Raw genomic sequence first — 22212 nt, 5'->3', positions numbered from 1 at the left:
GTAGATGTTTTCATGTGGATTTCATAGAGGAGACCTCTTAAAAGTATGCAAAATATTCTTATGATCATGTGATAGTTGGACCGACCCCTATGGTAGGTTTTATCATGCAATACAATATGAATTTTTTTTTTCAAAAAGGACAACTAGTAACAGCATGCTACTTGGTCAGATTGTCCCAATATAACTCATTTGTGTTTCATGATGTGTTAGGTGTTGAGTTGATGGTTATACACTCAAGATCATCTAGTTAAGTAACTTTCTAGGGAGCTATGCCTAAGTTAGAATGATGGTTAAATGTTACATGATTATTAGTACGTGTGAATGCCTTAGGAATTAGGTTAATGTACCAATTGGATGGTAATCAATATTCTTACTAGTTGATAACAAGGTGGCTTGATTTAATGGGTGTACGAATTAACGTTGCAATAACTTACAAATATTTTCAAGGTTTAAGTAAGACACATGCATCATCTTAATGCATATCGTAATGTTGCAAAACATTTACAAACATTTGCTTAATACAAAGATATTAATATATGAATGTTTTATTTTTAGTTTGAAAATTGCACCAACTCCCTTATTGAACATAGTCACTAAAAACAAACTGAATGGAAACAACTATAAGGAATGGAAAAGGAATCAAAGAATTGTCCTAAGCTATGAGAAACTTAAAATAGTTTTTAATACTAGCTGCCCTTCGACCACTCAAGTTGAGGCTAGAAAACACTGGGAAGAGTCTGATGAGATAGCTTGTTGCTATATGCTAGCAAGCGTGACCAGTACTTTGCATAAGCAACTAAAGAGATGTAAGACCAATAAAACAATTCTAGATAAGCTAGAAGACATGTTTAGAGGCCAAGTTACCTTGGTTCGACAGTATGTCATGACTAGCTTGATAAATGCCTAGAAAAAGCTCAACACTCCGATCAAAAACCATATGATCACTTTTATGGGCTATTTTGTTGAGGCTGCGGACAATGGGCAAGACCAGAACATTCAAATTGATATGGTGTTCAAAAGCTTGTTAAAGGATTTTACTAGTTTTTGGGTCGCATATAACCTTGGCAATAAAAACCTGACGCTTACACAACTTATGAAGGAGTTACAATCTTATGAGTTAATGTTGAACGACGGTTAGTGGGTCCGAAGAGCAGAAGTGAATATAGCTATCTCTTATTCCTCAAAGAGAAGGGAAAGCATGCTAAGAAAAGCAAGGCTAAAGTCTCTAGGCCACCACAAGTGGAAAGGAATAGAATTAAAAAGCCTAAAGACTTATCTAAGTCTAAATGCTTCTTTTGTAGTAAAAAAGGGCACTTCAAGGCAAACTATAAAGAGTGGAAAGAATACCTATCTACCAAAGGAAAATGTATGAAACTCTTTATGATAGAAGCTTGTTTAGTGGAAGATTCAATAGACCACTAGGTCATTGATTTGGGAGCCATATATAATGTTTGTGTTTCTCTACAGGGGTTCAAGGAGACAAAATATCTTAGAGATAAGAGCTTATTGTTGCGGACCAAGAACGAGACAAGTGTGGTAGCTGAAATTGTGGGATATGCACATCTTTATTTTGATAATTTTAGAAAGATTATTTTAAAAGACGTTTTCTTTGTACCAAGTTTCAAAAGAAACTTAATTTCTATTGCATGTTTATATAAAGACGACTTGACTGTGACTTTTAATAATGAAATTGCAATATTTAGAAATAGCAATTTTATCTGTAATGCATTGATGTCAAATAATCTTTATTTTATCGAACCAAAGATGTCCACACTGCTTAAGACTGAAAAATAAAATAGAAGACTTAAAACATCTCACTCTAATTGGGCGTAACTTTGGCATTTGAGACTTGGTCATATTAACCGAGAAAGAATCACTAGACTTGTGAAAGACGACATCTTAAGTTCACTTAAAGAAGTTGATCTTCCATAATTCGAATCTTGCTTGGAAGGTCAGATGACTAAGCGATCTTTTAATGCAAAAGGAATGATGATCGAAAAGCCCCTAGAACTTGTGCACATTGACGTATGAGGTGTTGGAAAAAACCCAATTTGAAAACGGTTTTCTTATACAATGGAAAATTAAAATTTTGAAAACCGACCCAGTTTGTGATATTTATAGCAATAAAACCTTAACTAAATTTGTACCTGTATTTTTGGATAAGCAGATACTTGATTTTTTTGCCTTTCAACCAAACGATCTTCTCTGTTATTCTTATACTACGAACTGCTTCAAGTGTGGGCTCGAACCGATTGAATTGGAACAAAGAACTAGAAAAAGTTTTCTCTCCTTTTAGGGTGAAAACAAAAGATCTCTCTTCCTAATAGAAACCAGTAGAATTGTTATTCTGGAAAATATATATGTAACAGTTGAGAATAAATTCTTTCTATTTTTTGACAAAATAACTATCTCTAAAAGTTGTGTAAATAACTCTACCGGTACCATCTATTTATAGGAAGAGAAGGTAGAAAAATATCTTACTTAGAATAGGACTAGGGTGGATGATTTGACCTAATATTTGTACTAGGGTTGCCTCCACCTAATGTCCACGAGGGGTTTTTAGGCCTCTCTTACATCGAGTCAAATTATGAATACTTTCTAGGCCTTTTGACTAGTTGATTGTAATATGAGGCAACCCGATTTAGTTTTTCTATTTCCCAAAATAAACTGTAATATCTACATATTAAATAATTTTCTCATCCTAATTTTAACCCAGTAAAATTTTGAAAATTTTACCCTCGGTAAAATTTTAACGATTTTATCCATGGTAAAATTTTGAAAAAAATCATTCAATATGTCTCAACTCAACATGTTCACTATTACAGAATGATTTATTTTTATTTTCGGGATTTTAAATAGTAAAAAATAAAACATAAACTCATTCTTCTATCATTTTTTAAGTAATTCTTTATAGTATTGCAAGTTTCTATTTTCACTTCCATTTCCATTTCCATTTTTGGAAACCTACATTCTGTAACACCCTATACTTGACCCGGTCACTAAGCTAAAATATCAGGATGCCACACCATCGTCTCACATCACACATGGTACGAATGAGCTCATTCCTACAGAAACATCTTTCATTTTAACACACACACGAGCTATAAGTCAAACTTACTCTAATCATCCTTAGTACATACTAAATATACATCATATAGTCTTTCAAAAATAATTAAACATGCATAGGGCTCGTTTAGAAAAATTTTGAAACTAACTACATAGGTATCAATGCTGAAACAAAAGTATTGATATTTCCTTTAAAAGTTATAGATACCGATTGAAAAATTGGTACCAAAATAGCATTCTATTTCTCGTCTAAAAATCAAATCCCAGAAAATACCGATACATTTATTAAAGTATCAATTATTCTACCCCAAGCATCGATACTCGTGATAAGGTATCGATACCAAATTACAGTATTGACTTCCTACACAATGAAATATCACAGAGGTATCGTTTTTAAAACTCGAATATCAATACCTCTACTCCAGACACCAAAATTACAGCATAATAAGGCTAATAATCCATCCCAATCATAAACCATTCAACATGTGACTAATACTTTATCAAATAAACATCAAGACCACAATAATAGTTCAATCATCGAAATCATGTCAGAGTAACAAAGCGATATAACAAGAACAATATTCATAAATCCTAAGAATTAATAAGTTATCAAAATAACCAAAACGTCATGGCAACATTTATGAAATAGTTCTACCACATTGCCTTTATTTCCCAAATCTTAAATGGATAATAAACACCTACAAATTAATGTAAAAGACTTGCTTGGATCACCCCTTGAAACCACATCGCTTACACCGAAACGCTACTAATTTGTAATGGATTAAAAGGAGTAGGTGAGATTAACAAGCTCAGTGAATGCCTAAAACAACTACCATGCAAACAATTCATCAAGTATTAATGAAGCAACCATATAGCATAACCTCAACAGTTCTAACTTTAGTGTCATGTTATACTTCACTCGTGCATTATTTTCTAGTTCATTTACATGGTAACCACATTCACTTTGAAGCATATATCAAATTACAAATATAATCACATAACATTTAAGCATATATCACAATCTCATAAACATATTTATAAATAGTTTGACATTTGAGCTATGAAACGTAAAAATGGGCTCTATCACCACTCATTGGATACATGTATCTTCAACACACCAAAAGACTCATAAGTCTAACATATCCCAAAAAGTGAAGCATATATAGCTAACACTCTCCATCACACCAAACATGTCTCATCGAATGGAGCTTAACTTACATTTCTTTATCTCTCTAACATGCCCCAGGGTTTCAATGCCCAAATCACATAACACACATATGTGAGTACTCAAAATCCTATTGCATGCCAACTATATCCAATGGTCTTAAGGTTCACAAAGCCAAAATATTCGTTATTAACACACACATTTACTTACCGTTCACTGCACTTTATCTCTGCATCATCACATTATAAAGACAACATATTCACTATCATATGGCATATATATCATGCCTATAATTAACTCTTTCACAATATCCATCATAAGCTTATTAGACATATCATAATGTCACATTATAATCTACAAATTCACAATACATTTTCACATATAAATTCATGATATGAGAAAGCTTACACTCAAAATTTAGAGTAGTAGTATAAGCCACTTCTAAATTCCCAATTAACATATTGAATTGTGTCTACAAGAAACTATTCTAAACACTCACCAAACACGCTTTCATCAAAATGCTGAAAGCCCAAACTAGCCATTCCTTAACTTGTAGATGGTATTAATGAATCCAAAGCTTTAACACAAAAAATCACACAACAACAAATTCAAAAATTAGCTAAAGACTCAACTTAAGAAAACAAAAACATAAACCTAAGCTAATTTTTCAAGTAACCAAAACCTTCGACATAACAAACTTGATATCTAAATATCTCGATCTATACTCAATCATTTTGCCTAAAACCACTTCTATTTATCTATTTATTCACCTACAACTAATTCTCAACATTTAAACTATGAAAACTACTCAATTCACAGTATCAAAATTTTTGACATGCTTTTGACAATTTCTATGAAAATTCAATAAAACCCAAGAAATATTTAACAAAACTTCAAAGTAAGTTTAGAAACATTCTAATCTCATCAAAACTAATTGAAATACACTTTGAAACCACATTTTTACCCAAAATCCCAAAATCCACCATTAATAACCCAATTTCCTGCTTTTATTCAAAACATGCAATTTAATTACTAAAAATTCAATTTAAAAGACCAGATAACATTTAAAACTAATTAAGGATCAAATCATTACCTTAGTTGACAAAAAAATTTGTGTTTCATAAAAAACACGAAAGCTAAACGATGGAGAAATCTATGTTTTTTTGGTTTTTTTTTCTTGGAATTCTATGAAGGTTTAATGTTATGAGAATGATAGAAATCAAAAGGATGAAGTTTGGAAATCAAATTGTAAGATTAATTCTTAGAAATCAAGGGGCGACACAAAAGGATGAGGGAAAAATAATTATCGTGAGTTTACTGTATGTGGGGGAAAGAAATAGGTTGATTTTAAAGTTTTGGGCTATTTGCCCTTTTAATACTCCTAGTTTTAATCCCCATTTCAAAAAAATCCTTATTTTAAAATTGAAAACCTTTTGGACATCATTTTCAAAAATTGATTTAATTTTCAAAATGCCATAAACAAAAACATTTCTAAATACCATGATAACGAAATTCCCGAGTTAAAGCTAAAATCTTGATTTTACCCTTGAAACTTCTAAACCCCATTTTTCGGTGTGACACATTTATTTCCAAATGATTAGTTTTCTCCATTTTGAAGAAAACCATAATCATTCCTGAATTTTTCCCATTTCTCTTTTTCTATTCATTTTATTCATTTTTATTCAAACACACAATTCATTTCTGGTTTCAATGACTTAGCAGACGAGTCGATTGGACATTGGAAGTTGAGGCTCAAATGATTTATAATTAAGTTTCAACTTTTCACCTATTCATTTTAAACTCATTTAGTCACTAAGTCAATCTAGTACAGTATCGTGACTGAGCTCTACCCAATGACATACCATTACAAAAGTAACTACTCAGTACTCGTCTAATGACTTTGTCATAAGTATGTTACCCTCATAGGATATCATTGATCTCTTTGGGATAATATTCATTCTCCCAATGTGATCCTATTTTATCTCATAGTAACCATTACATATTCCTTCATAAAAATTCAATCACTATCAAATGGTGATCAAGTCATCCATCACAAAGACGGATGACCTGTGGCCACATTTACTTTTCACCAACCATGTAATGCCAATGTGAGGATATCATTTACCTATGTTTTGGGATATGAATTCCACTATTGTGAATGACACTACATACTAAAGAAGTCGTACATCCAAGGTATCAGCTTTCGGCTTCGTATCTATTTGAACTTAGGCTTTTACTTACATTAAAATGTACGAGTCACACATACATAGTCCACCATCCACTCATGATTTAGGTATGTCACACTATGAACATCACAAGTGAATAAATCCATAAATAGATTCATGATCTATTATGCTTGGGTCTTGTTCGGTATATTGTCAGTATAATCAATCACATTTATGTCTCTATATTTTACGAGTAATTAGCTTCGATGCCCAAGACAAGGCATCTCCCTAATTGGACTTGATAGATGACATGTTAGTCTTTCAATCAGTTTTCTCATTTTCGATTAGACTAAGAACATATTTAGGTTCGTCTACTAATACAAGTTGTCTTTTGTACTACAATTTGACAACATAATACCACTTAGTATTAGTTAACATGAGACAACCAATGAGCAACATTTGCATCTATTTTGCTTTGTGTTCAAAAACCATGTGAGGAAAATATACAAAGTATTAATGTAATTCATGAATAATTTTATTAACCAATCTGTTCGAAAAAATTACAAGTGTACTTAGACGAAAATACTACACTAAGGGCACCATGTCCAACATGTGGCCGATGAGCATTAGTACAAGAGGTGGTTACAAGTATTATGTAACCTTTATTGATGACTATTCCAGATATGGGTATGTATAACTGATGTACCGCAAGAGTAAAGCCTTTGATAAATTCAAAGAGTTTTGTGCAGAAGTGGAGAAACAACTAAATTTTCCCATAAGGGTATTCAGTCTGATCGAGGTGGGGAATATTTATCTGATGAATTCTTAGGATACCTCATAAAAAATGAGATTCTATCCCAATTAATTGCATTGGGCACTCCATAATAGAATGGTGTGGTAGAGAGAATGAATCGACCATTGTTAGAGATGGTACGTTCGATGTTAAGTTATTCAAAGTTGTCAATCTCTTTTGGGGTTATATGATACAAATCTTGTTACATTTTGAATGTGCCGATTAAGGAAACATCGAAAACTCCATACGAATTGCAGTATGCCCAACCTATGCATTGGATAAAGATGCGAGGAAGTTAGACTAACTGACAGAATTGAGCTTGTTTGTAGGATATCCAAAGGGAACAAAAGGGTTGTTTGTTTTATAACCCGAAAGAAGAAACTATTATAATTTCAAGTCATGCTACTTTCCTTCAAGAAAGTTAGATGAATGACTTCAAACCTTGGAGTAAAGAGGTACTCGAGGAGCTTTTGGAAAATATACAAACCTTACAGAAATGGTTCCAGAACCAACATCTAATAGTAGAACTGCAAATGATCAACAACAAAGGGAGCTTTATTGCAGTGGAAGGGTCTCTTGTAGGCCTGAGTTCTTCTAATCTGGTGGAATTGTTTTTAACACTAAGTATGCCGAAAAGCAATATGATGACCAACTCACATATGATGAAGCAATACAGAATGCTGATTCCAAGCTCTAGGAAAGAGTTATGAAAGTTGAGATGGACTCCATGTATTCCAACTCAGTATAGGAACTTGTATGTAATAGTTTGATTTTCAATGGTGTCAGAAATAGTAGTTTCAGAACCACAATTTTGACATGTTAATCCGTAAATATTAATTATTTAATATTTACAAAGTCATTAATGTTATATTAAATTTTGGTTAAGAAATTTTATCATTTAGTTAGTTAATTAAAGAAAAAAGATTAAATTGTAAAGAGTATAAAAGTTAATTATTATTAGTGATTTGGAGTTTATAGTGTACTATAGTGAAATAGGAAGGTTTAATTTAGCAATTAAACCACTTTTTAAGTGAGTGGTCGACCATGATATTGTTATTAAATGTTATAACATAAAATAATATTAGTTTAATATTAATAATAGTAAAAACAAAAGAGAAAAGAAATTAGTCTTTTTCCCCGTTCTCCATTTTTCAAAACTGAAATCATTGTTGAGAGCTAGGAGATTCGGTTGCTATTTCCTATTGCATGTTAGTTATTTTGAACTATTTTTTCTTGAATCTGAATGTTTTTATACTTATTGTCAAGATCTCCATTTAGTATAGGGAATATTTTGTGGATTTGTGACAGTTTAAAAATTTTACCATTAATGATCTTGAAGCTCTTGAATTGTAAATAGATTATTTGGAAGCTTGATAGTGGGTTTGAACTAGTTTGTAAAGCCATTTTTGTTTATATTTAAGTTTAAAGACATAAGTAGAAATATGCTAAGTTTTAAAGTGTATTATTGCTAAGTTTTAAAAATTAAGGGCTGTTAATTTATAATTAAAGGCTCCGCATAAGGGGTTTAAGTTTTGATTTGTGAAATAAACTTGATTTGGTGTTAGGGATCAAATTGAGAAAAATGTAAAAGTTTTGGGCAAGTGTGTAAAATTTTAATTAAGGAATTATATGTATGGAATTGAATAAAATATGAAATTGAAGCTAATATTTGAAATAAATTATATTATAGATCAAGAGCAAGTTGATAATCGTGGAAAAGGGAAGGTTGTTGATTAGTCCTTAAACTTTTGTAGTTTTCACAATTTAACCTTGGTAAGTTTGTATGGTTAAATTTTTGTATAATTTAGATATTTTATTATGTATGAATTGACATTGTTAAATGCCTTGAAAATGTTGAATTGTGTTCAAGTGGGTTGATTTGAAAAAATAGTTATATTAAGCGTTATTATTCGATAAATAATTGAGCCGGTAACGTAGGATAGGATACAAGTGGCATGCCAATAGGTTGTATCGCGCATTTTTTGAGATTTGATTTGTATGGAGATGATGATTCTGATGTAGTTTTTGTTTATTGAATATACCAAAGTTCAGCATTTGTTACAAACTATCGTGTTATATTATAGTGATTCAAGTGTGTTCTACGGTGGATGAGGCCTTCAAGCATGGCACTTAGTGCCGAGGTGTGTTTCAGAGGGATGCTAGCCTATAGGCTTGGCACTTGGTGCCCAGGTGTGTTACCAGATGGTTAGCTCATTTGAGCGATTAGGTGTGTTTTGGATAGTTAACCGTGTATCCGAGTCTATGATAACATTCATTAGGCATGTTTACAATAGTATAATGTACTTGATTGGATTGTATCAATTGAAGTTAAACATAAAGCTCACCTGTAATTTGATTGTAATTTATAGGATTTTGACTTATTATTTGTATTCTGTAATAGATATGTTAATTCGGTAAGTTTGGTGTTTTTTTTAACCATTGAACTTACTAAGCTTAAATTGGCTTACTTGTGTTATATTTTTTTATTCATTATAGATACATTTTTGAAGGATTGGGTGGTCGGATCGGCTCAAAGAATCACACTATCTAGGAAAACTTTTGGTAGTTTTTGAATGTTCATTTTAGGTTATATGACATGTAATAAGTGAATTGTAGTTATGTTAATCACTTCTTACCTATATAGCTTGTTAAATTTGGGTGATGTTACTTTTGGATGAACTTTTGTACTTGTAAATGTATTTTGGCTTTAGTAATAAGTGTGCTTATAACCATGGTTTGGCTAGTTAGTATAAATTCTGGAAAGTAGTTGAGAAATGGTTTGTTGGTTGTGAATGGTTAAATTGAATTGATAATGATGGTATGTATTCTTTTGTGAGAACTTATAAGCTTAAATGCAAATTCTAGCTTAAGTTTTGTGGGTGAATTTGTTTAGTGAATTGAGGTGTCAATGAGGAAACATTGGTTAGGAACATAGGTTGTTTGTTTTAGGATGCTTTGAGTGTATTTGAATGTGTTTTAAAACCTTATAAACATGTGGTTAAGGTATGACTTGGTACATAAAAAATTGGCTTGAAAATGGCTTATTTTAGAGGATATCTATTCTACACATGACCGTGTGCCACACATAGCCATGTGTTATATATTGTTTTAAGTGTAGGATCTACACGGTCAGAAACACGACTTGTGACATGGCCATGTGTCTCAAGTCAGTATGTAACATGGTCTGGCACATGGCTTGCGACTCGGCCGTGTGACTGAACATCGTATGCACACACGGGTTGGCACACGGCCTGTGACACGGTCATGTGTCTATAATTCAAATATACACAAAGTTTGGAACATAGCCTACGACACAACCATGTGACCCTATTTCGACTATTCACTCAGACGGACACACGAGCTGGAACATAACCTTGTGTCCTGACTTTGAATGTCTACACGGTCTGGGCTATGTGACATTATTTCCATAATTTTCATTTTTTTTAAAAATTTCTATTTTGTTTCAAATTGATCCCAGATTGATCCTAAATTATTTTTTTGCCACGTAGGCTCGACTTAAGGGTCGTAAGAGTACTTTTGCTATATATTTTTTGATAATATTTAATTTGTATAACTTTTTCTATTTTGACATGGAATGTTCTATTTTGTACGATAATACTTTGTAACTCTAATTCGACAACAAGATCGGGTTAGGGGTGTTACGTTATAGACTTACTGGAAGGGATAAAACTCATAGGGTGTAAGTGACTCTACAAGAGGAAAAGAAATGTGGATTGAAAAGTGGAAACTTATAAGGCCAGACTTGTAGCAAAAGGTTATTCTTAGAAAGAAGGCATCGATTATGAAGAAACCTTATCTTCTGTTGCTATGTTCAAGTCAATCTACATATTACTATCCATTGCAGCAGCTCTGGATTACAAGGTCTGCCAAATGGATGTCAAGACAACATTTTTAAACGACTATCTTAAAGAGAGCATCTACATGATGCAACCCCTTGAATATATAGCTAAAGATAGCGAGCATAAAATTTACAAATTGCTTAGATCTATATATGGACTTAAGCAAATATCCCGTTCATGGAATCAAAGATTTGATTAAGCGATCAAGAATTTTAGATTTGAACAAAACGTAGATGAACCTTGTGTTTACAAATGTTTAAGGGATAGAAATATGGTCTTTCTCGTTCTATATGTCGATGACATTCTACAATTAGAAATGATGTAGGGACATTGTCATCGGTTAAACTGTGGTTAACCCAACAATAGTTTAGCATGAAAAACTTTGGAAAAGCTAATTTTGTTCTAGGTATTCGAATCCTAAGGGATCAAAAGAATAAAATGATAGCACTGTCTCAAACTTCATCATAGACAAGATATTGGAGCATTATGCAATGATAGATTTGAAGAAGGGAAATCAACCCTCCGTATCACAATTCATCTTTCTTCAGAAGATTGTCCTAAAACAACGGAAGAAGGAGAGAACATGAGAAAGGTTCTGATCTGCCACAAATCGATGTGGCAAATTAGGCTTTTCTGATGCACTTAAGGAGCTTTTTATCGAATAAAATAATGTCTTTAGTGTAGTTTTTCGATATTTTCATATTTTCAGTTAATATAGTGAAAATGTCTCTTTTTTGTCTATTTTGTGACCTAAATTGGCCTATAGAGCCATTGAGAGGCCTAACGTGTGTTTGAGTGATGTAGGGACATATTGGAGGTTGAAAACAAACGGGAATGGTACCAAGGGAAAGGGTATCGTGATATCCACACCTTATAATCGCAATACCTCTAATAGTATAGGAGAGTGAATACTCGCTTCAATGGTATCGCGATATCCTTTTTAGGTATTGCGATATCCATATTCCAAGGAAGACCCCAAGGCTTAACATTGCTTGAGATATCGCAATATCCTCTTCTGGGTATCGCGATATCACCTTCGTTATAGGGACAAACTTGGACAAAAAGACTAGTCTTTGTCTACCCAGTCCACCAATAACAAAAGGCTCGTGTAGGGGGATTTTTGGCAACAAAAAGTCATCAAAATACACTTCAAAATAGCCAAAAATTGCTGAGTAGGAAAGAGACACACATTAGCTTAGTTTTCTCTAGGTTTTCTTTAGTTTTTCTTTGCACTTTTCTAGAGTTTTTATTTTTTTCTTCTACCTTATATTAGAGTTTATTTTTCTGCATTTACTTCTTGCTCTTGTTATTCTTAGTGTTAGTTAAGTTGGTTATTACTGTAGCTAAGGTTTATTTGCATTTTTAGTCCCTGTACCTTTGTTTTAAGACCTTTTATACTTTGGTTTAATATATTTTTGTTTATTTTACTTTTAATATATTATAGCTTATTCCTTTTATGCTTCTTGCTCTAAATTTTCCTGTTAAATGCTTTTGGTTTCATTCTATTTAATTTTTCTTGCATAAAAATATCAATTTTTACATTTTTCTTAAATTTTACTTTCATGGCTGCCTTGTTTTACATTTTCATGTTTATTTTATTCACTTTGAGCATGAGTAGATAAAACTTGAAGGAGATATAGGCAAACTAAAACTTTTGGAAAAATGACTAAATCATAATAAATTAGACTAAATCGAATAGAACTAAGAATTTATGTAACAACCCATTTTTCAGTGGTGTCAGAAACAGTGATTTCGGGACCACAAATCCAACAAGTAAGTTCATATAATTAGTATTTAAATTATACTCATATAGTTAGTATTTAAATTAAACGAGTCAATAATAATTTTTATATTGAATTTTGATTTGATGAATTGAACTAATTGAATTAAAAGTTAGTATAAGTGGTTTGGTTCAAAAGTCAAGTACTTATTAAAAATGAAGTATTAGGACCTTGTTTCCGTAAATTAAAGCCGTAAATATTTTTATTAAATATTTATAGAGTAGTATTATATGTGAATTGAAGTTTAGTCGGGTAATTTTGATGATTTACTGTTAAATTAAGGTAAAACGATTAATTTGTAAAAGAGGTAAAAGTTACCCATTGTAGATTTTAAAATAGCAGAGGGTTTAATTTGGCAATTATACCATTGCCAAAAGTCCAAGCGGTGGTGGATGGAAATCATTCCACTAACCTTTGGGATATTTATTCATTAAGTTCTAATTAGTTTAAGGTTAAATTGTAATTAAGTTATTTAATTAGAATTTAATATAATTGAAGGACCAATTGTGTAGTTGGACCTTCCTTAAATGACCTAATAATAGGAACGACGTGGAATTATCTAGATTGTGGTAAATTACATTTATATCCTAATTAATTAAAAATGACTAAAAAGTAGAGGTTGAAAAAGATGGTTTTATTACTTATAAAGGGAAATTAAAGGACTAGAATGGTAATTAAACCATTAATGGCTATAGTGGACGATTTATGTGATTAATTACATGAGTTTTTAATTAAAATCAAATGGCATAATGGTAATTTTGTAAATAAGCTAAGAATTTTCAAATCAAAATTTAAAAAGAAACATTTTCTTCTTGTTTCTTCATAAAAAAAAATAGAATAGCCTTTTTTGAAGGGGTGAAAGCTTCAATAATCTAGGGTTTGCCAAATAGGTAAGTAAACCTCATCCCTTTTTAGTAATTTTTATGTTTTGAGCTTGTATTAGCTTAATCTAGCTAACCCAAGGACTAATTTGTAAAACTATCAAATGTTTTGGATTATGTCATTGATGAGTTTGAGTTATTCATGAAGTTTTATGAAAGATTATTGAGTTTTGTTGTTAGTTAGGACTATTTTGTAAAGTAGTTTTTGATGATTTTAATGTTTAAGGACTAAATTGTTAAAGTGGTAAAATTACTTGTACTTGGTGTGTAATAATTGCAAATAGGGGCCGTATGGAGACCTTTGAATAAATGGTCAATGTGGGTTTTAAATAAAAATGGCTAAATTGCATGTTTTGGGCTTAGGGACTAAATTGTATAAAAGTAAAATGTTGGGGGTAATTTTATAAAAAATGTCAAAAGGACTTAATTGCATAAAATGAACTAATTTTTCTGTTAGACTTAGTGAATTGAATGGAATTATTATTTTAGATCAAGAACGAGTGGAAAATCGAGGAAAGGAGAAAATTACCAAATAGCCCTTATGCTTTGTCGTTGCTGTAATTTAGTCTAGTAAGTTTGTATGGTTTAAATTTAGTACATTTTTAAATATATTATATGCCTTAAGGTATAATGTTTGAATTATATTGATGTGTGTAATTGAAAATGAAATTAATGAATTGACATAACGTTAATTATTGATTGAGCTATTCTAGACCGTTACTGCAAATCAGTCATGTAAGTTCATTCGGTTTGTAATTTAATATCTATATGAATTGTATGATGATATGATATGAAATAGTGGATATTAATTTTTCTATTGATGATGTTAAGTTGTTTGGGAAAATGTTATCAAATTTCGATACTTGGGCTAAATGAACGCAAGATAGAATACAACTGAATGACGGCGTGGTATGTGGGGATTGGAGTGGAGAGTGATGTGGTGTACTTTATATATTTTTCCTGAGTATACTGAGGTTCAACATTTGTTGCGAACCCTCGTGTTATACTATCCTGTTCTGACATGTTATGGGGGCAGATATATAGCCTATGGGCTAGGCATTTAGTGCCGAGGCGTGTTATCGGTTGGATTAGCTCTTATGAGCGTTTAGCGTGTTATCGATTGGATTAGCTCTCATGAGCGTTTGTTGTGTTTCGGTTGGATTACTTGTGTACTCGTATCTATAATTCGTTCATCAGGTCATAAATTATTATATTATAACTTGTTAATTACTTTGAATGGCATGACATGTACTTGACATCTTGAATTGACTCCGTCATGGATATGTATGTTTTCCCAGAGATTATTATTTAAGCTTTGAATTGAAGTATGCTATTCACTGGTTTGCAATTGTGGATGACAAGAAACATGTGTTGTTGAATCATTTTTGATTTGATTGTTATATTTATTTCGGTAACATTTATTGTTTCTATCCGTTGAATTTACTAAGCTTCAATAAGCTTACTTGTGTTAATTTCTATTTCTTGTAGATACTTTTAAAGGTTGGACGATCAGATCAGCACTCAAGTCACACTATCCATCCAATTTCGGTAGTGTTTGAACTTTTATTTTGGATTATATGGCATGTAATAGGCTTGTTATGTCATTACTTTTGTTTTGGTATGTAAATATACAAAGTGTGCCTAAATGCAAGTTTAAAACATAAGCATCATTATAATGATTTTGATGCTCATTTGGTAAATGTTTAATTGATATCTTATTATGAGTTATGAATGATGGAAGATGTCTTTGGTACAAACTTTTAGCATATGTATGACTAATAGGTTATATTGAATTGTTGTGAATTAAGATACTTATGATAGGCATATTGGTTAGAAGTTTAAGTGGTGTGAATTGGTATGTTTTTGGTTGATGATTTATATTGTTGTATAAGTGTTTATACTTGTGGTACCATTGAGGATACATTGGTTAGGCAATTAAGATGGTTGAATTAGCATGATTTGAACATGTTTAATGGCATTTTGAATAGGTCTAATGGTTGGTAAATGGATTGCTTAGTGTCCAAGAAATCTTGAAATGGTAAACTTGATGTTTAAGGTTCATTTAGGTGCACATGGCCTGGGACACGGGTTGCCACACAGCCATACACAGTCTGGGACATGGTCCTGTGTATCAAGTCAGAGAGTTACACGGCTTGACACACGGCCATGTGAGCTAAGTCAGTGAGTTACTCAGTTTAAGACACGGGCTGGGACACGGCCGTATGTCCCAACTTCGATAGTCACACGGTCTGGGGCGTTCCATACGGCCGCGTGTCCCTTATTTTTGAAATTTTTCATATTTTCCTAAAATTTCTTGGTTTGTTTCAAATTAGTCCCTGAGGGTTTTAAGATTAATTATTTAGTCCCTAAAGCTCGATTTAAGCCTTGTAAATGTAAGTTATTTTTGTAATTAAATTACTTTATGGTATTTGAAAAATTATATTGTAATGATCATGATTTTACCTATTTATTTTTGTTAACTTGTTGTAGCATTCCCGAAACCCTATTCTGGCGACGGATACAGGTTAGGAGTGTTACAATTTAGGTAGTGACGCCCCTAAGAGAATATCAAGATAAAGTGAGACTGGAAGATAATCTTGTCGTGTGCCCATTCATTAGTCCCGGATTAATCGGTGAGATTGGAAGATAAATTTGACCTAATTCTTCTAAGTCGATGAAATTGAGATCAAAAGATAAAATAGAGCCACTTGGTAATTTGCGCAATTTATAACCCTTGTTCGAAGATATGCTAGCTATTGAGTCGGTGAAATTGAGATCGGAAGATAAATCAAACTTATCTTGTTATGAATTATTGTACTATAAAATCGTATTAGTAGCCACTTAGACTCTATTGTATATGTTAGCTATTGCTTAATCACCACTTCCTTTGGGTTTGACCTCTTGGAACACTTCGTGTTCCATCGGAACTTTAAATATTACAAATGACACTATATACTTGTAGTAAAACCCGACTTTCAAAATTGTTATATACATTTGTTGTTTTAGTGTGTAGTCGGTCAAGTTTTTGGCACCATTTCTAGCGAAGATGGTGTAAAATTGAGTAATTTTTAGTGTACACTTTTGGGTAGAGATAAGTAGCCAAAGTAAGATTTATAGATACAACCTTATTTTCTGTTAGTTTTATTTTATTGCAATTTTTAATTAATTTTCTTCATTCTCTTGTGCTTGGAGGAAGTGTTGTATGACTTGAATCGGTAACGGTGTCTTACCATTTGAGTTGGAACTGGAATGTATCATCACACAGGCGAGGACGGCGCAACATCCTAGAGATGCACCACCTCCACTAAGAGAGTAGCTTACCGAACATCCGCAAGGTGAAATTCGACAACTACCACACCTACCCATGGAGCAACGAACTTTGCATGACTACACGATGTCTAATTTAAATGTAGTTCGAGGTAGGATTAATCGCTCGACAATTGATGCTAACAACTTTGAAATCAAATCGACCATGATCCAAATGATACTATCAAACCTTCAATTTTGAGGGTCAATGAATAAGGATCCAAATCAACATCTTAAGCGGTTTTTAACCATTTGTGATATTTTCAAATATAATGGGGTATCCGATGATGTTATTTTTATTTGGTTATTCCCTTTCTATCTTACTAGCAATGATTTTATGTGGTTAGATTCGTAGCTGGTGGATTCCATCAACACTTGGAACGAGCTAATGAATAAATTTTTGGCAAAGCATTTTCCCTCGAGCAAGACTATGAAACTTCATATGGATATAACGAATTTTCAACAATTGGAAGGAGAGTCATTACATAAGGCATGGGAGCACTTTAAGTTGATGTTGCGCAAGTGTCCATACCATGGTTTACAAGATTGGTTGCAACTTTAAGTTTTCTACAATGGGCTTGATAGAAATTTATGCTTTAGTCTTGATGGAGCATCCGCGAGAGCATTCATGTCAAAGACCACGCTGAGGCCTGTCAACTTATCGAGGGCATAGCGATGAACTCTTACATGTGGTTGGCTGAGCGGTTCACATATCAAGCCAAACAATCGATAAGGAACACTATTTGTAGCGAGGACAAGTATCAACAAGTCCTTAAAAGATTAAATCAATTGGAGATGAATGCAACTAAGGCGCAAGCCCAAAACCAGCCCAACCATATGGGCACGATGATAAGGGCAACCATATGGAGGTTAATTATGTAGGGAATAGAAGATATAATCCTTACTCCAACACCTATAACACGGGATGGTGAGATCATCCTAACCTTAGGTGGGGAGGGAATCAAGTGGGACCTTCAAATCAAGGGAACCAAAACCTTAATCCTCTAAAACGGAATGCACCATATCAATTTTCGTCACCTTTTAAGGCACCCCTAGATCAAGAGAGAAAACTAGCATATAGAAGTGATCCTAAATTTTCGATTGGGGTGAGAAAAATAGAGGAAGGTTTGCATGTAGTGTAAGCCGATGTGCGCCAAATTTGTGGTTAATTAGATTAAGTTTTGAAATTGTTGCAAAACAATTTAGCCTTTAGCATACCCAGTAATATCGAACCTAATCCAGAGAGGGAAGGAAAGGATCATGCCAAGGTGATTGCCCTTAGATTAGAAGCTATGGTTAAGGAGCCTATCTGACCAAATTGAAAGGAGAAAGAAGTGAGTGCGAAGGACGAGAGCATCCGTACTCCTAGTTTTAGCGATGGGGTAGTAGAAAAGGAAGTACCTGAGAGTAAACCCATACACGAACCCGATGATAGAATCATTCCACCACCACCACCAAGCCCGAAACCCATACCCTTTCTGAGTCATTTATAAGAGAAAAAGAAGTGGGATAAGGAGGAGTTTGAAGATTTCTTCAAAATGTTTAAAGCATTAAATGTGAACATCCCATTGTTAGAACTTATTGAGAAAATACCCAAATATGCCAAATTCCTTAAGGATGTCATGTCTCGAAGGAGGAAAATAGGGAGAAGAGAGCAAATTACACTTAATGAGAAATGTAACGCGATTGTGTCTAGAAGAGTTACTCCCAAACTAAAAGATCCTAGTAGCTTTACCATCCCCATTGAAATAGGTGGAGTGAGTTTTGGGAAGGCCCTATGTAATCTAGGTGCCAAGATTAACCTTATCTAATTATTAATTTATAGGAGGTTAGGTTTGGGAGAGCTTAAGGAAATGAAAGTCACTTTTCAATTAGCTGACTGATCTTTGGTACATCCCAAGAGAGTCCTTGAAGATGTGTTAGTAAGGGTTAAACAATTTATTTTTCCCATTGACTTTATCATGCTTGACTTTGAGGAAGATCTTGAAATTCTTATACTCTTAGGGAGGCAATTTATTTTTCCCATTGACTTTATCATGCTTGACTTTGAAGAAGATCTTGAAATTCTTATACTCTTAGGGAGACATTTCTTGGCCACATCTAAAGCTACCATAAACGTAGGATGGGGTGAATTGACTATGGACATCAGGGGAGAAACAAAAGTTTTCAAATATGTTGAGCTCGAATCTAAGTCTAAGGAGGTGTCGACATCATAAGAGTATAAGTGCCAAGTAATTGAGACGAGAACTTATCATGTTAATAGGTTTCCAACTTTTATGGAATGGTGTAATTTTTCAAGTGTTTGTGTGCCACACAAGAGAATCAGGAGGCGAACGAGGATAAGAAAAGCGTTGCGGTTCTCAAGAGGCCTTGGTCGTGTGCTGAACAAGAGATGTGTTCAAGTGTCAAGGGCACCGATGAAACATCATTTCGGTGGTGTGACTGACCGCCCAAAGTTGAATTTTTAACTCGCCGCTTGTGGCGAATGAACCAAAATTTGTAAATATTTGAATAATTGAGTATTGAATCTAAGTGTTTTTGCATGTAGTGTAAGGTTTTAATTCGTAGCTAATTGCATTTTAGACTTGTTAGGATGTAATTTTGATGGTTGAGTTGAAAATTGATGATTTTGTAGTCATTTTGGTTTCTAACCACTTGTATCAATAGAAGTTTGTCAAGACCCAAAAACGACCACAAAACTTACCTAGTTTAGTCCAAAAAGTTACCAAATCATCTGAACAAGTTTTAAACACAATTTCAAGCATATTTAGAAACCTTTAAACACATGATCACAGACATGTTTACTTCATTACCAATTCTATGGATTAAAACAACTTACTTGACATGCAAGTCATACCTTAAACATAGCATAAATATGACTAAATGATACATACCACCATACTTGTATGATTATATTCAAATTATGTCTTTAACATGACACATACCGAAACATCAAAATAAGTTAAAAAAAACTAAGCTATGACACTAGGTATAGTCCAACTTGCTATAAAATATATCAAAAGCTATACAAGCTTTGTTGAGCTGATAAATGAATCCTAGATGTTGTCGTACTTCTGGAGTCCTCAAGATCTAATGTTACTTGTGCATGGAAATAAACAAAATTGTAAGTTGAGCAATTTGACTCAGTGATACTATCATGCTTTGAAGATAAGATGAACAAGTATAATTAAGTTATTACATAACAAAATCATATCATATTCAAATCATTTGCATACCATTTCATATTATCATATAACATTACCATGAAATCCAACACTTTTCACCATATTCTAATATAGTCCTAACATAATCTAAGCCTATACTTCAAAATTACTCATTTTTTCTTTCTTTATTTTTTTTAAAGGTTAAAAGTATTAAAAATAGATAAAAGTAATTTTTATTCAAATCTATGAAAAAAGGAAAACATCGAGCATCGCCATTTTCTTCCCCCGTTCCAATTTCCAACTCCTTTTCGCCACCAATGACACTCCACCATGTTGAAGCTAGATTCATTTTTCCATCCACCTTCTCATAGTTGGTCTTCCACTTCTTCAGACAACTACTGCAACTGGCCAAGCATCAATAGACTTTCCCATATTTGAAAAGAAACCATATTGAGTGAAAACCTAATCTTCACATACTGAGTTTAATGATGAGTCCATGAACTTTTCCAAATTTATCATAACATACGACTGGAGAGTGAAGAAATTGAAGGTGTCCTTTTCATGTAACCCAACTCAAGGTATTTGGTAAGTATTGTCTCTTCCCAAGACATCAACAAAGCTATTTCCTTTTTTTTTCAAAAAAAAACATTATTTTTAAAGCTAACCTATATAATTTCCACTTACGATCTTTGTTCCTCAAAGTTTGCCCTCTTCCCTTTTCATCCGTTTCTTTTAATTTTCTCTCTAAAAATGCTTCAAATATTTTATTATGAAAGGAACTTCAAAGCAAAAATCTAATACCCAAAAAATTATTTTGAGGAAAGAAAACCAAACCTAAAAGATTTTTCTAAACAGTTAGTATACACCTAAAGTAAAACATTGACTCAAAGACCCACCAATATATCTTGCAATGAATGAAGAGTGAATAAATTGAAGAAGGAACCATCAAAAATGAAAATAAAATTTATGTTTTTAAAAAAAATTAATTTTGGAAAAAGAAATTAATAAAATGGACAATTTGCTCATATGCCCCTAGTCAACCAAGTTAGTAGTCAACAAAGAGACATGTGTCTTTACCCAGTTGGTCAAATTGCCATGCCAACAAAACAGTTAACATGTTAGTGTCAGGGACCACTTTAGTAAACAAAAATAAAGTATTGGGGCTTAATTGGACATTTTGAAAGTTTAGGGACCATAATAGAACAAACCCCAATGTAAAGGGGCCAATGGTGCCATTATCCTTAACAATTTTTATGGTAAAAGTACCATAGAGGCTCTTGCACTAAGAATCATATTGCATTTTTGTCCCTTTTACTAAAAAATGGTCAAATTAGTCCCTGTACATTAGATCAAAGAGCAAATTAGTTATTTCTGTTAAAATTTTCATCTATTTGTATTGTTAAAAATTGGTCTGCCTAACAAATAACCAGATAGTGACAAATGGCGTGCCATATGTATGTCATGCTAACATACAAAGACCAATTTTTCTAATAATAGAAACTAGATTTTATCATATCCATTATATGGGTGAATAAAAATATTTTATATTAAAAATAAATTTATAAAATTATTTCAACAAATGATTATCAATAGAGTGATAAGAGATTTCTATATGAATTTGTTGGTCACTCCCAAGTAATAATTTTCCATTGTTTTATTTGAAGATTACATAAAATATGAAAAGGAAAAATATCTCTTATAATAATATTAAGGGTAAACTACAAAAATTGTCTCTAAACTTTGATTAAGACTACGTTTCGATTACCTAACTTTCAAAAGTGATGTAATTGTTACTAATATTATCGATTTGTTATATTTTAGTCGCTCCTTCGTTAACTTAATAATAATATTAAGGCATAATGTGACATGTTAATTTAAAATGTTAATAACAAATTTAACCTATAAACTATAACTAAAATATCAATTTCATATTTTTAAATTTTTTTAATAATAATTCTAAAAAAAATTAAAAACATTAAAAATAAATAAACTCTTAAATTTTTTTAAAAATATATTAAACTTTTATTAAAA

General features: G+C 32.4%; 1 non-coding gene across 1 annotated transcript; it reads right to left on the bottom strand.

Annotated features, from left to right (window-relative positions):
• Positions 1–17450: 17450 nt before the first annotated feature.
• Positions 17451–17557, bottom strand: LOC121208780 (small nucleolar RNA R71). The gene has a single exon (XR_005903904.1). It is a non-coding gene; the product is annotated as a small nucleolar RNA R71 (small nucleolar RNA).
• Between the last annotated feature and the right edge of the window lie 4655 nt (positions 17558–22212).

This window comes from Gossypium hirsutum, chromosome A10 (assembly GCF_007990345.1).
Source record: "Gossypium hirsutum isolate 1008001.06 chromosome A10, Gossypium_hirsutum_v2.1, whole genome shotgun sequence".
Lineage (NCBI taxonomy): Eukaryota > Viridiplantae > Streptophyta > Magnoliopsida > Malvales > Malvaceae > Gossypium > Gossypium hirsutum.
Note: the sequence above shows the minus strand (reverse complement) of the source record. Positions and strands in the feature narration are given on the sequence as shown.